We start from the raw sequence: 14040 nt of genomic DNA, 5'->3' as shown, positions 1-14040 counted from the left end.
GCTTAAGTCAGTGTGCCACTGTATCTCGTATACTTACTACTCCCTCTGTCTAGGTGTAATAAGTCACGGTAGAAGGTGCAACGGGACCAAGGTGCATGTGTGTGTGTGTGTGTGTTTAACAGTGTGTGTGTGTTAGAGAGAGCGACAAATCGACCTACTCCTACAGAGAGATGTTGTGTAGTGTACGATTTTAGCCGCGAGAGTCGGTGCATCCTCTCGTTTCCGGGCGTGCCCGGTAGGGACATGAGGACAGCTGCCACGCCCGCTCCTGACCAGCCTGGCCCACCCAAAGCCCCTCCATCGCCCGCGCGCGCTTCCCGCCCGAAACGGTCAGCGCCGCTCCAAAGAATCGGTGCCGCATTCATGACCGGGCAGAGCGGACGTGACCTCTCACTGGCGCAAGAGTGATGGTTGCTTCGTCCGTCCAACTTACTGCTAGGTCTATGTGATTTGACGGCTCATTGGTCTTTATTACTGAGGTGGTAGGACTGCTAGATGTCCCACGCTTTCGGTGAAAGGAGGTACTACTACTAGATTACAATTTTCTCCATTCTTACAGCGGAGGCATGCAAGAGTAGTGAAAACACGCAGGCTCAGTGATTACATGGCCCACCTCACACTATCACCGTGCGACACCTAACTCTTTACATAGTACTCCATCCATTCCTAAATATTACTAGATGAGTCCCCGAGTGTTGCCACGGAACAGCGGTATATCTCTCTACACAAAATTATCGATTTCATAGAACTAAAAAAACTCTATAACCACATGACAAATGTGGTAGGCAAACTAAATAAACTCCCATCATCATTTAGATCATCCCACGTAAGGAAAAAAGATCAGCCAACTCCTACTGCATAATGGGATTATATTTTTCTTTTTGACATGTTAATGGGACTTAAAAGCTCACTTACATGCATGCTACCGGTGCATGCTTGCATGCAGACATGTTGAGGTGATTTAAAACCCACTCACATGCATGTGCCATGGTATTTGTGCATGCTTGCATGTGGCTTAGTGTGGAGCCTCTCAACGTCTAAATCAGACGGCTATTATGGACTTATTTACTTTCTAACGACTACATCAATTTTGATGATGTGGCTCAAGGATAGGATAGAGAATTCCTAGTAGTGGGGGCTAGCTATTACTAGTAGATAAGTCTTTGTAGAGATTCCACTACATGCGGAACAAAATGAATGAATCTACACTTCAAATGCATCTATATACATCCGCATGTGGTTCATGGTGAAATCTCTACAAACACTTATATTTAGGAACAGGGGAGACGGCGTACTAAGCAAGCTTCTCCTCGTTTTGCGAGTTGACAGGACACATCAAAAGTACTCTAGTGTATAGAGCCTTGCCTCTAAGGTAGGCCCCACATGGTTTGCCTCTTTTTTAACATAACACGTCAAGTCGCAATTTGTTTGTTCACCCGTGGTAGACGATCCTCCCTCCACCAAGTGGACAACCAGTACACGTGCCAAATTACCACGTGGGCTACCTTTTTCGTATAGAAATGAGCTCCACTGTGTACCCGCGCGGGTGTGGTTGGGAAAGAGACAGGAGTACGTGCGCCATGCATGCACTTCTTCTCTTCGTGCTCGTCCCCCACCTACGTGGGTGTGTGTGAGAGATACAGACCGCGTTCGTGAGTGTTTTTTGTTTTGGGGTGGGGTGGGGTGGGGGTTGATTTCGTGAATTATTTGTGGGAATATGTGTCGATGACATCTGAAACAACCATGCTCCTGGTAATGTTTCAATGGAAAGATTCTGAGTATTTACAGTCACGACCCTGACTCTTGTTAGTATAGGACCATGCTCCTGGTAATGAACTCGTCAGTGGAAACCTTTCCAATACCGAAGCACGTCCGTGCTTCGTACGCCCATAAAACTGTGATTCTCGTGACATGACGGCCATTCTTCGTCTTAAGGTCACACTTTGTCTAGAAACTTCACAATCCACTGAGTATCCAGAGGGCTGGTACATGTGCCTGTAGAGGCCTCACTTCGGCGCCTTTTGCACACACTTTTGTGCACCCAGAGAGGGTTTATGCCGAGACATGCCTGTATCTACATGGGTCACGTGACATAAGCCGTGACTCTTATGTGCCCCTGGAGCCAGACGCTCGTGGGTCCAAAGATGTCCCAACGGTGCCTCTCCAATAGAGTATTCTCACCCATGCCTCTGCCACCACACCTTTGTGCATCCAGAGGGTTCACACTCGTGCCTAAGAGGCTTCCTTTCCGTGCCTCCAGTGTCTCAATCCACGTGCCTCACATGACACTTGTCGTGACTCTTACATGCGCGTGATGCCACACCCTTCTGTGGTTCCACAACCGTGCCTCACTAACTGAGTATTCGGATCCATGCCTCTGCCACCATAATTTTGTGTATCCACATGGTTGACAATCGTATGTGCCTGTAGAGGCTAAACTTTGGTGCCCCTAGAGTCCGCACCCTCATGCCTCACGTGACACGAGCCGTGGCTTTTACGTTCCCCTGGAGGCACACGGCACGTGGATCCAGAGACTTCACAACCATATCTTTTCAACTGAGAGTTCGCAGCCATGCCTCTGCCACCACACTTTTGTGCATCCAGGGAGTTGAATTGATACATGTGTCTGTAGAGGCTTCAATGGGGTTGGTGCCTGTACATGCTGCAATTAGGTGCCTCCAGTGCCTGCACGCACGTGCCTCACATGAGACTTGCCCCCGTGTCATGGCTCCACACCACCGTGTCTCTACACACCGCATAACCATGTGTCCTTAACTAAGTATGCCGACCCATGTCTCTGCCACCAAACATCTATGTATCCGGACGGTTGATAGTCGTGCCTCGTCAAGACGCATGTCTGTCGAAGCCATGACTATTCCACCACGTCTGTCGAAACCTTCTAGATTAGGTACATATATATATTGTCATCTTTGTGAATTGTAAAATCCCTAACCCTCTCTCCAGATCCACCGCACAGAGAGCTACAACGGAGGTGGCACGAGCTCGGCAATGGAGATGAAGAAGTGTGCCTCTAGCAACAAGAAGACAAGGTTCGCGGCTGTGCTCATGCCCTATAAGCTCGTTAAGACGAGCGGCTATGGCCCGCCCACTGGATCCAAGAACCATGTTGAGTCTGGTCCGCACCGCATCAGCGATCTCCCGGACGCCATCCTCGGCGAGATCATCTCTCATCTGCCCATAAAGGAAGGCATCCGCACACAAGTGATCGCATCTTGGTGGCGCCGCATATGGCGCACCGCACCCCTCAATCTCGACATTCGTGTGATCCTTGATACTCGTTCTACCAGATCTCTGGAAAAAATCTGTTGCCAAATCATCCGCGTTCTCCCGGACAAGCAAATCGTCCAGGAAAGATACGTCGGAACTCAATGCCGACATCTTAGTTGCAACTGCCGCGGAGAATCTGTGGCTGATGGCTTCAGTCATCCTGTATCTATCCTCTCCGATCACGAGGGCCCGATTCGCCGCCTCTGCATCCCGACGATCTACCTCCAGTGCCAACCTTGTGGCATCAATGAGTTGTTCCTGTCTCAGAATCTAGACAAACTCCAGGTTTTAGAGTTCTATCATATATTCCCAAATTTCTTCTAGCCAAGGCCCAGGCAAGCACGCAGAATCCCTTCTTCTATGTCATCACCACCGGCATCCATCTCGAGATTTCGCTCGTCTCTCCACACCATCACATTCGCCATGTGCAAACTAGAAGACAATCTAGTAGAAATGCTTTGCCTCCCACTACTCAGGAGACTTTTGCTGGTGGAGGTTTATATATCGGATGTCTCCTTGCGGAAGTTCATCCACCACGGTTGCCCTGCCCTGCAGTGCCTGCTACTTGTTTGCAACAAGAAATTCTGTTGTCTACGAATAAACTCAGCTAGGCTTGTAAGCATTGGCATTCGTTCCGATGGAGGAAAACTGATCATTGAGGATGCCCCTTCCCTCCGAAGACTGCTACATGATTCTGTAGATGCACAACTCCAAATAACAGTTTTGTCCGCGCCTATGTTGGACACCCTGGGAAAAATTTCTGAATTACCCAATGAAACAAATGTCGTCATTGGGTCTACAGTTATTTAGGTACTCCCTCTGCATGTTACTTTGACCTGCGTTATTCAAAAGCACATGAGATTCACATCCATGAGCTAATAATATCACATTATGTGCTCAATGAAGGGTCTCTGCATAAGTAGCCTACACGCGGTGTTGGATTCTGTCAAGACCTTGTTTATCTCACAGACATGCTTTAATCTCGATGAGATTGTTGACTTGTTGCGGTGCTTTCAATGCTTGCAGAACTTTTTTATCGAGGTGATGATTTCACACACATTGAAAGCCCACGCACAATATACATAATATACTGGCACTAACTGCTCAGTTTGTTCTTCATGTGTGTTTAGGGGGGAGGATGGGATCAAAGAGGTATAACAAATGAATGGCGCCAAAAGCAGTGGGTGTTTCTCAATAATCACGACATTTGTTTGAGGACATTAACGCTGTAAGACTATGCAGTCACAGATGCAAACACTGAATTTGTGACATTCTTTATTCTCAATGCTAGGATGCTACTGACCATTAGGCTTAAGTTTGGCCTGCCCAGAGATTTCACTCGTGAATTTTACAAACAGCAAGAAGAGGTACTGCAAATGGACAAAAGGGCTTCTACTTGTGCCAAGCTTAAATTAACAACAACTTGCAACCATATGCACATGGATTTAAAAAACATAGGTGTTGAATATCTAGATTTGCCAGATCCATTCAACTGTGGATGCTGAAAACAGGTCCGGAGAGATATACTTGCTATATTGAATGAGTGTGTTGTGTAAACATGGTCAAATAATTCTCACCTCGTTTTGCACCGTACCGTCTGTAAGCTTTTTTCAGTCAGTAACCTCATATTTTTAAAAATAGGAATATGAATGTTTATGATATCAATTACGTGCTTTTTGTTTACAATATCGATCATATGTTTCTAGACCCAATGATAAAAGAAATCAGCTCACACAGATGCTAAAAAAATCAAACTAGTATCCTCTTGTTTATCTCAGTTGCTTGGCATGAAATTATGTCTTTTAAAAGCAACATGCGTCTACTGCAAACCTGAAACTGCTGCAACCGCGCCTCTCCGAAGGACGTCCGTGCACCCCACAGAAAACGAACGTGCATCAAGAGGTTGTGAAAATCATATGTTCGTGTGAACGCATCACTAAAAACATTTGGAATGCTGTGATAATGACTTAAGGTGAGCAACGAACCTCCAATCACTTTTTAGATGATGGGTTTCCATTCTCATTATCATATCGAAGAAAACTGATGCATCCGAAGAATTCATCAAAGCGAAAGATTCCATGCCCCTTTTAATTGCATACACCGTGTCCCTCCGAGAGACTGTGTCAGAAAAGAACAAGTCGGAAAACAGTAGCACGGTCTTGCGTTATTTAAACGTACACCCGTGCCTCTCTTAGTGAACAAGCAACTTAAAATGTTCTGAAAATAGAGGCACTTCAGTGCATTTTCTCCTTGGAGAACCGTGCGCACCGTGGCTTCACTCCCTTGTCCCTCAGAGTGGTCGTGTCATGCGAAAACAACTAGGAGAACACAAAAGACGTTCGTGTGTCGTGCACATGTACAACCGTGCGCCAACTGCCTAAAGACCACAAGTATGTCAATGAACACGTCACTAATAACATTTAGAATACAGAGGCCCTTCCGTGTGTCTCATTCTTATCCTTACAGGACGATGCGCACCGTGTCTTCACGTCCCTGTCCCTCTGAGAGGCCGTGCTAGGGAAAAATACTTTGGAAAACAGAAGCATGGTCATGCGTCATGGACATGCACAACCTGTCTCAGTGAACGCGTCACTGAGAAAATTTGGAAAACAGAAACAAAGTCGTGCCTTATGTGCATGCAAATCCGTGCGTGTTGGGGTCGTCAGTCAGTGCCTCTATCTTTGCCGCTGTACAGTAGCCACATGTCAGTGAGCAGGCGCGTACTATAATTGTCTCTTCTGTTTTGTGCCAACCCAGACCCCCCCTCCCACTCACCCACTGTAGAGTTCATCGTCTCTTCTCTCTCGATTCTCCCTCTAGATCTAGGGTTATTCCATTTTATCTTAATTTCTATGTGAATTTTTTGCTAAGATCTGTTTCCCTCTATGTTAATCTCTATCGTGTTTGAAAGCGACGCATCTACGCTGTTATGCTAGGAATTACTTGAAAATTCGTTGTGACCTAAACCAAATTCACGCAGTACGAGGCCGAACCTGTACACGACCCATGCCTCTTAGGGGTGGGGTTGATTGGGAGTCGACGTTTGTGCTTGAGAACGCTACGAGCTGCAGCGATCTGCGGCGTCCAAGTCCCAGGTGAGCGATGAACTTCGCCAAGGGAGGTTGGTAGTTAAATTGAAGCCTGTTAGGTCTTGCAAACAACGGCGGTGGCCGGAAGTCCAAGAGAGTGGCCAGACGTCATGCACTATTGCTTAACCGGACACAGGGTGCTGGAGGTCGGCGTTTGGGGTGCTGTTGACTGGGAGTCGGTGTTTGGGATCTTGTAGGCTGGGGACAAGGTTAACGTTGATAGATCACCTGTTTCAAATACCACCTAGCCACACATGTTCGCGTGGTTGGCGTCGGCGACGGTAGGGTAGGGTTGCGGATGACGTTGCTGGGTGCAGCTGTGAGGAATTTAGATAAAATTTTATTGTTGCAAACACTTTTTTGAGCCGCCTAGTGATAGATTATTGTTTCTGCTTTTTGCTTGTCTTGCCTTGAAATATACATTTGCTAAAGCTGCTTTTATAACCAAGCACCAGAGATCCTTTACTGATTGACATTGACAGCCAAGATTGTGAACAGCTCTAAAAATAGTTAATACTGAACCATTTTTGGAAAATAGAATACGGATTTAATTAAATTCATGAACCTGCTGCGGATGATAATCAACGACCTTTCCTGATAGAGCGTTGCTGGTGGTATGCTTCCTATACCAAAGTTCAGTAATGTATGTCTAGTTTTTGAACAGGCTGTACACACCAGTTTTGTTATTTAGTTATGTCATGGTATGTAACTGAGCATATAATTATGTCCAAGAGGACGGCGGTGAAAATTCCCGGTCAAAGAAGGTGAAACACTTACGTGGGTTACTTTATTTATCTGTGATAATAATAAAAGGATTCACTGACTAATAATGGAGGATGAATGGTTGTGGTGAAGTATGTTTCTGCATAGTTCAGTGAGGTTGCTAGCTCCCCACGTCATTAGTATACATAATTTTCACTATGGTGCTCCGCAGACTAGCGTGATGCCAAGTACACTACAAGAAACCTAGTAATACATGACGGATTTCCGGTGACAATTTCAAAAACCGCCATGGACAGACTAGTAAAGCCCCGCAAGCGCGCCTGAAGCCCTAAACCATTCCCCTCATAAAACCTAAACCTAACACCAGAGACACTCCTTCCCCACTCCTCCTCTGCCGCCGCCCCCATCGTCTCAACCCTCTCTATTTCCCTACTTCCTTGCCCTGCCCGCGCCGCATCACCATCTCCTCCTTCTCCGCTGCACCGCTGCCGTCCTGCTCCTTCTCCTCCACCGGAACCAACCGGAGCACGCCTGGAAGCGAAGTAGATCCCCGTCCGTCTCTCTACTGGATCTGGATTGGCTCCCGTGACTCTTCCTCCCTCTGTTGGTAAGGACGCAGTAGCTCTACTACTACCTTTTGCGGTGAAGAATCGAACTGAATCCAATTCAATCTAGGCGTATCTCTTATCTTTGCGACCTATTGTGCAGATCCGGCATGGAGCTCAAACCTGACGTCGGCTTGTCGGAGCGGAGCGGCCGTGCGGTGGCCGGTCTACTACATGGCACACTGGAGGCAGAAGCGACGGCAGCATCACCCTTTCCTTCCTCGTCCATGAAGTCAGACCTCTCGCCCGCCCCCTACATCCAAACTGTAGATCCACCTGTTCTTGTTTTTCCCCCATTTTTCTTTGGACTAATCTCATAGCTTCCAGGTCAGTTCGTCTTCAATCTTCTGTAACCCCATGATAATATCCACGAATCAGTATCTTAGTTGATTTTGGTCTGTGGCTACCTAATTCTAGAGCTAGAATAGAATAGGTTGAGGGGATAGATCTGAAACTGAGTAGGCAAGCATTTCAGTCTAGGTTTGTCGTTGGTTTTGGAGCAAAATAGAGCGCCCCTGAAAGAAATGATCTGCACACGGGAGAAAAAAAGGTATTTCAAAATATGTGAACAACATTTCATTGCAAGGAGAGCGCCATATTGGTCAGAGTGCTAGAGCTGCACTTATTGTTTTCATTTCCTGCTATCCGATATGCCATTAATCTTACGTTCTCAATGTACAAATGTGCTTCACCAAATTTTAAAAATAATCTTGATGGTTAACACTTTAACTTGAGGAGATATTTCCATAAGCATGTTTAGTTTTTTCCTGTGCTAGGCTCTATTAGCTTATTCTGAATCTGAACATGACATGATGAACCACTGGAATGTAATCAGACTATTTTCTCTCTCTATGTGTGTGTGTAACAAGTTCCTTTGATTGATTGTCATACTTCTCACACGCACGGACTAGATCCCGGCTGCGAGGGCAACCTCTGGCCTCTGCATCTTCCTCCCTGACGGTAGCGGCCTAACACGCATGGACTGAAGTGTTGGTCAGGTGCCCACAACTCGGCTCTTCATGCTTGAGATTTTGTGCTTCTCTGAGCTGGTTTTAGTAAGTTGTAAAAGGCCATAGCTGGTTCTCAAGGAAGAGCCTTCACCTCATGGCTGAATATTGGGTAAAATTGCGGGCATACAAATTACATCTTTTTTTTGTTGCCTTATAAACATGGTTGTAAACAAACTGAATATTGGCAAACAAACTGTATGTCCATTCTAACTCTGATATTTCTGAAAGTGAAAGGGAGGTAGGATAGCGTAGAGAGCAGAGAACACACAAGTTATGTTGAAAATTTTGGCCGAAGTTACAGTGCATTAGCTAGTATAAATATAGCACAACTAGCATGCCTAGATGCAGACGACGTTGATGGTAAGATATGCTTGACAACTAACAAACATGATCATACTATTCATTTCATAAATGTAGACAAAAAACATCTCTTTGTTTTGACATAAAAACAATCCAATTTATCTTCTCGCTTATGTTTTGGATTTCACTATGACCTGACTCTCTTTCTTTGATTTTTTTACACGACTTGTTGCCTATAGGTGTAGATGCTGAAACCTTCCTACAGTAGGTGTGCCTTTCACATGTTTGTTGAGATGTTTGATAATTTTTTGGCCTGATGCAATAACATCAAAACAGGTTAGTGATTGCTACTGCATGGCGTACATGCAAGTGCCCTGATAAATTTTTTGGCCTTATGCAATAACATCAAAACAGCTTAGTTTGTCGTACTTAATTAATTTGTGCATGAAGTATTCTAGTTTGCAAAAATTAATGTTGCTTCTTACTGTTATGTATATGAGTGTAGTAGTTCAAGCTTGCATACACTAACTAAGATCACAAGAAAGATAGACATACTTCTGTTTTGCAATAAAGATGTTAAATATGAAATTTTTGGAGGATATGTGCTAGGATTTTATAGTTAAGCAGTGTTTTTTGTTTCATGCTGATACCTTTTTGGCTCCCCTAGATTGAGCATATCTAAAATGCAATCTGTACAAGATGAACCAATGAAAAAAAGGAACTTCAAACTCCGGCTTGTACCTTAATAACCTTGCATTGCTTAGATACACTACTAGAGTGGTCGTCACCTCCTATTCATTTGTTCTGATTTGGCTTGTACATTAATAACCCTGAAGTAATTTTTAAGCCATGCATAGATTAATTTGTAGTTCTCGTGCAAGCTGTTAGGTTTGCTAGACATGCACAAGCCTTGTTCCTACCGTTGTCACCCAGTAAACATATATACTGGTTCAGTTTATTTCATTTCATTATTTTATCCTGTTATAGATAATACTACTATGTTTGTAAAGTGGGCAGCAATTTGCAGCATAACCATTAAATCTTATGGCGCTACTCGTTGACCCGGTTGCCATTTTGTTGGCATGTTATGGCCTCAACTAGTACTACTATAGTACTTGAGTTCTGGGATGTATGTTTTGTTTCTTTGTCATTTGACTTTCATTTGACATGCTTTTCTTTGGATTAATTTTCGTCCTCATGTTTACTCTTGTTTTATAGTAGATGCAAAGTTATTCTCATTTGTAGGCACTGTAAGATCTAAGAATTTTGGACAACATGTAGTTCATTTTTAACTTTGTTCTAATTCTCTTTTTTCTATGAACTACTCATATATGCAAATATCTAATAAGGTTCCTCTAAATATGCTAGGTAAGATTAGGTAGCGAGCTACTTGGTGTTGCCATCACAATCAGCCACGACATGTTAGTTGCCACAGGAGGGCTGAGGAGGGCCGACGACAAGAACATGAATAACAACCTCAATAGTTCATATGTTATGTTGATGTAAAATGGATTGTAATGGTTCCTAACTTTGTAGTGAGGATTTTGTAAACTGCTATGTTGTAGATACATATAGATGGCTGCAAGCTGTATTAACTGTGTAATGTTCTGATACTTTGAAGACACATCCTCTTGGTAAAAATTGTCATTTGGATTTGTGAGACGCACTATGATAAAAACATAATGGTCAAAATTAGGCAAAAATAAATGGGCTAATGCGGCAGAAATGAATGGGGTAATGGGCTCAACCAAATTTATGACGATTTTTGTGACGGAAAATAGTATCCACGTAGGCAGCCATGTCATTCGAATTGGTCAATCGAAAATCCTACGTGGCGTTAATCCATGACGGCTTGTTCCCGTCACAGAGGTTTGGGCTTGGGCGGGCCTGGTGCATATCCATGACGGTCAAGAACCGTCAAGGAAGGTACGACGTCAAATTATGACGCAATATACATGACGGATTTCAGATCCGTCATGCACGGGCACCCATGACAGTTTTTTACTGATTTGTGACGGACTAGATCCGTCATGTATTAACAGATTTCTTGTAGTGGTAGTTTGTTGCGATGAGCTCAAACATACACCTTTGTCTACCGCACAGCACTTCTCCTAAAAAACTAGTGCCTTCCCCTATGGCTGTCACCTTAAACATCCATGCCTTTACAAAGTGTCACTTAAAAAATTTGACAGAACACGGGCACGGATTGAGGTCCATGCAATCACATAGTTTCATGTTCGTGCCTCACATAGCATCGTACATGTGCCTCTAGCTGTGCTTCTCGATGTATAAGTGTGTCTCGGAGCTGCATGCCCACGCCCCTCGTTGCTTCTCATTGTTTCTTCCCATCTCGTCCTTGCAACTATTTCAGACATAACCGTTCCTGTTGCGTCGGCACATTCATGCCTCTGAATACCGTGCCTCAACAAGAATAACGACTGTGCTTGTAACAGTGAAGCATATAGGTGATACATTCAGGACACCTTAGGGATGACGTTGCAACTATTTCAGGCATGACCGTGCCTGTTCCGTCTGCACATTCATGCCTCTCACAGTTAATTGAAAAACATTCTGGAAAAATAGTAACGGACGCCTATTGCCAACCCTCATGTCACGTACATTCTATGTTCATTCCTTCGTCACAGAAGTAATAGCCGTGCCTCTACCACAAAACATATAAGTGGAAAATGATTCTTCCTACACTTGTAAAACCCGGAATGCCCTGGATAAATGTCGAATCCCATCTTGCGGTAAAACCATGGAGGCCAGTGCTTCTCAAAGACACATCTGCGGCTTTTGGCGCATGTAGTTGAGTGCACGGCTATATGTTCATATCCGTGCCTCACGTAGCACCACAACACGAATTGACGTTTGTGCAATCACGTAGCTTCATGTTCGTGCTTCATGTAGCATCGTATATGTGCCTCTAGTTGCGCCTCTCGTTGTATAAGTGCTTCTCGCAGCTGCATGTCCATGCCTCTCGTTGCCTCTCGTTCTTTCTGTCCATATCGTAGCGTCAGTTGCAACACGAACACACAACAGTGCCTCTAAAAAACACAGCACTGCTCCTCCCAGCGAATGTATCACTGAAAACAATTGCCACTCCCTGTGAATGTATAACGCCTGTGTGTCTCTACATAGCCACTTCAAGCATTATTCTCTTGGGCAGAGACATGTGCCTCTACATACTCCCCCTGCATGCCTCACGAGATAAATTGTAAAAGTTGACATTTGATAGCAAACTATGCAAGACAACGATCTTCTCCCTGACATGCTGGAGATACAACGGTTATTAAAAAATAATTGTTGATTTTTTTTATAAAGAAACACCACGATCAAAAACCTAGGATGTGCACAACCAAATCGACAGGGAGATGAAACCACGATCCACAACCCATGATGTGCACAACCGCATCGACAGTGAGATCGTGCACTCCTTTGCCGCTTCTCCGCCCTTAAATTTAGACTTCAGCCGCGAATTTCTCACCCACAAACAACAGAAATCGCCATTGCGCTCCCACTCATTGTTCCCTGTGAAATACCAGGTTGCAGGAGGAAGAACTGCTCCAGGCCATGGGATTCACCAAGGAATTCATGGAGGTGCGGGCCCACGGCAACACCAAGTTGCACGTGATCCACACCAACGACTTGCATAAGGCGGCGACCACCATCAAGCAGTACGAGCGACACGTCCAATTCGAGCGCCACAAGATCGTCGAAGTTGATGTGGAGTACACCAACGGCATTGGCGAAGATCAAACACCAGCCCTCGTCCAGCTCTCTGTCGGTAAGGATCATCCGGTGCTGCTCTTCCAACTGAGCGCCGCTGACAAGAACTGCACCAGGTTCGACAACTTCCTCGCCGACCTAGGTACACGTTTGCTGGCTAGCCTGGCTTCTCCATCGACTGCGACAAAGAGATGCTCGACCGCGTCGGACTGGAGATCGCCCACTTCTTCGACATCCAGAAGGAATGGAGGGTGCCTATAACTACCAAGCCTCTGGACTCCCTTGGGGACGTCTCAGGCATCCTTGTCCACGACTACTACAACAACATGAAGAAGAAGCTCACCAACGCAGAACACAAGCGTTGGGCGTGCATTCCCTTGTCCATGAGGCACATCAAGTACGCGGCAAAAGACGCTTACGGTGCGTATGAGATATGGAGCCACCTCACCACCATCCAGGAAGGGCTTCGTCGGGAAAAACTCGAGAAGGAGCAGTCCAGGAAGTGCGCTAGGTCCTGGGGAGACTACGACTACTGAAGCAGGTGGTCCCCGCCAAGAAAAGTATCTAGAAGATTGCTCATGCCATTCTAGATTTCTCATTAGATTTGCTTTCTCTCAAGACTGTCGTTTGCTTGTTATAAATTTAGGTTTGCCTGTGTCGCAGTTAACCTTGTAGTTTGCTTGAAGTTTACATATCTTTTGAACAAGTTTATTTCCAGTGCAATGTTGGAGTTATCTATTAGTAGAATATATTGGCATGAACTAAAAAATATAAACACAGTACAGATAGTATACGATTAGCATAACACAAAGATCAGGTACACATAGCAGTCCACAAAAATGACGAGCATGCAATGCACTAGTACCTTTGTGGATGCAGCGTCAAATTGTAGGGACAACAATTACAGAATGCTCCTAAAAGCAGTGCACAATGTTCTAACAAACCATTGCACACACGATATTAAAAATCGTTTGTATGGAACACTTTAGAAAAACATTTTGAATACAGAGGTAGTTACGTGTTTATTCTCCTTGGAAAACATTGCTTACGTCTGTGACCCTCAGAGAAGAACACTACAGAGGCACGATTGTCCGTCAATAACACCAACTACTTGAAACACGCACGGAGGCACTTCTGTACCTCCACTCCTATGGGGACCATGCGTAACTTGGCTTCACGTCCGTTAATGAGGCCGAATGCCTTCGAAGACACATGGAACTCATAGGCCATGCCCCCTGCAATGAAAATGTGTCAATGAAAGCTTCTTGAAAATAGAGGCACACCTTCAGATGCATG

The 14040-nt window shown here is 45.0% G+C and overlaps 1 pseudogene; it reads left to right on the top strand.

Moving 5' to 3' along the window:
- The first annotated feature begins 12588 nt into the window (after positions 1-12588).
- LOC125518024 lies at positions 12589-13280 on the top strand (annotated as a pseudogene).
- Positions 13281-14040: the final 760 nt, after the last annotated feature.

This window comes from Triticum urartu, chromosome 7, assembly GCF_003073215.2.
Source record: "Triticum urartu cultivar G1812 chromosome 7, Tu2.1, whole genome shotgun sequence".
In the NCBI taxonomy this organism is placed as follows: Eukaryota; Viridiplantae; Streptophyta; class Magnoliopsida; order Poales; family Poaceae; genus Triticum; species Triticum urartu.
The sequence above is the reverse complement of the archived record's forward strand: the minus strand, read 5'-3'. Positions and strand labels throughout refer to the sequence as shown.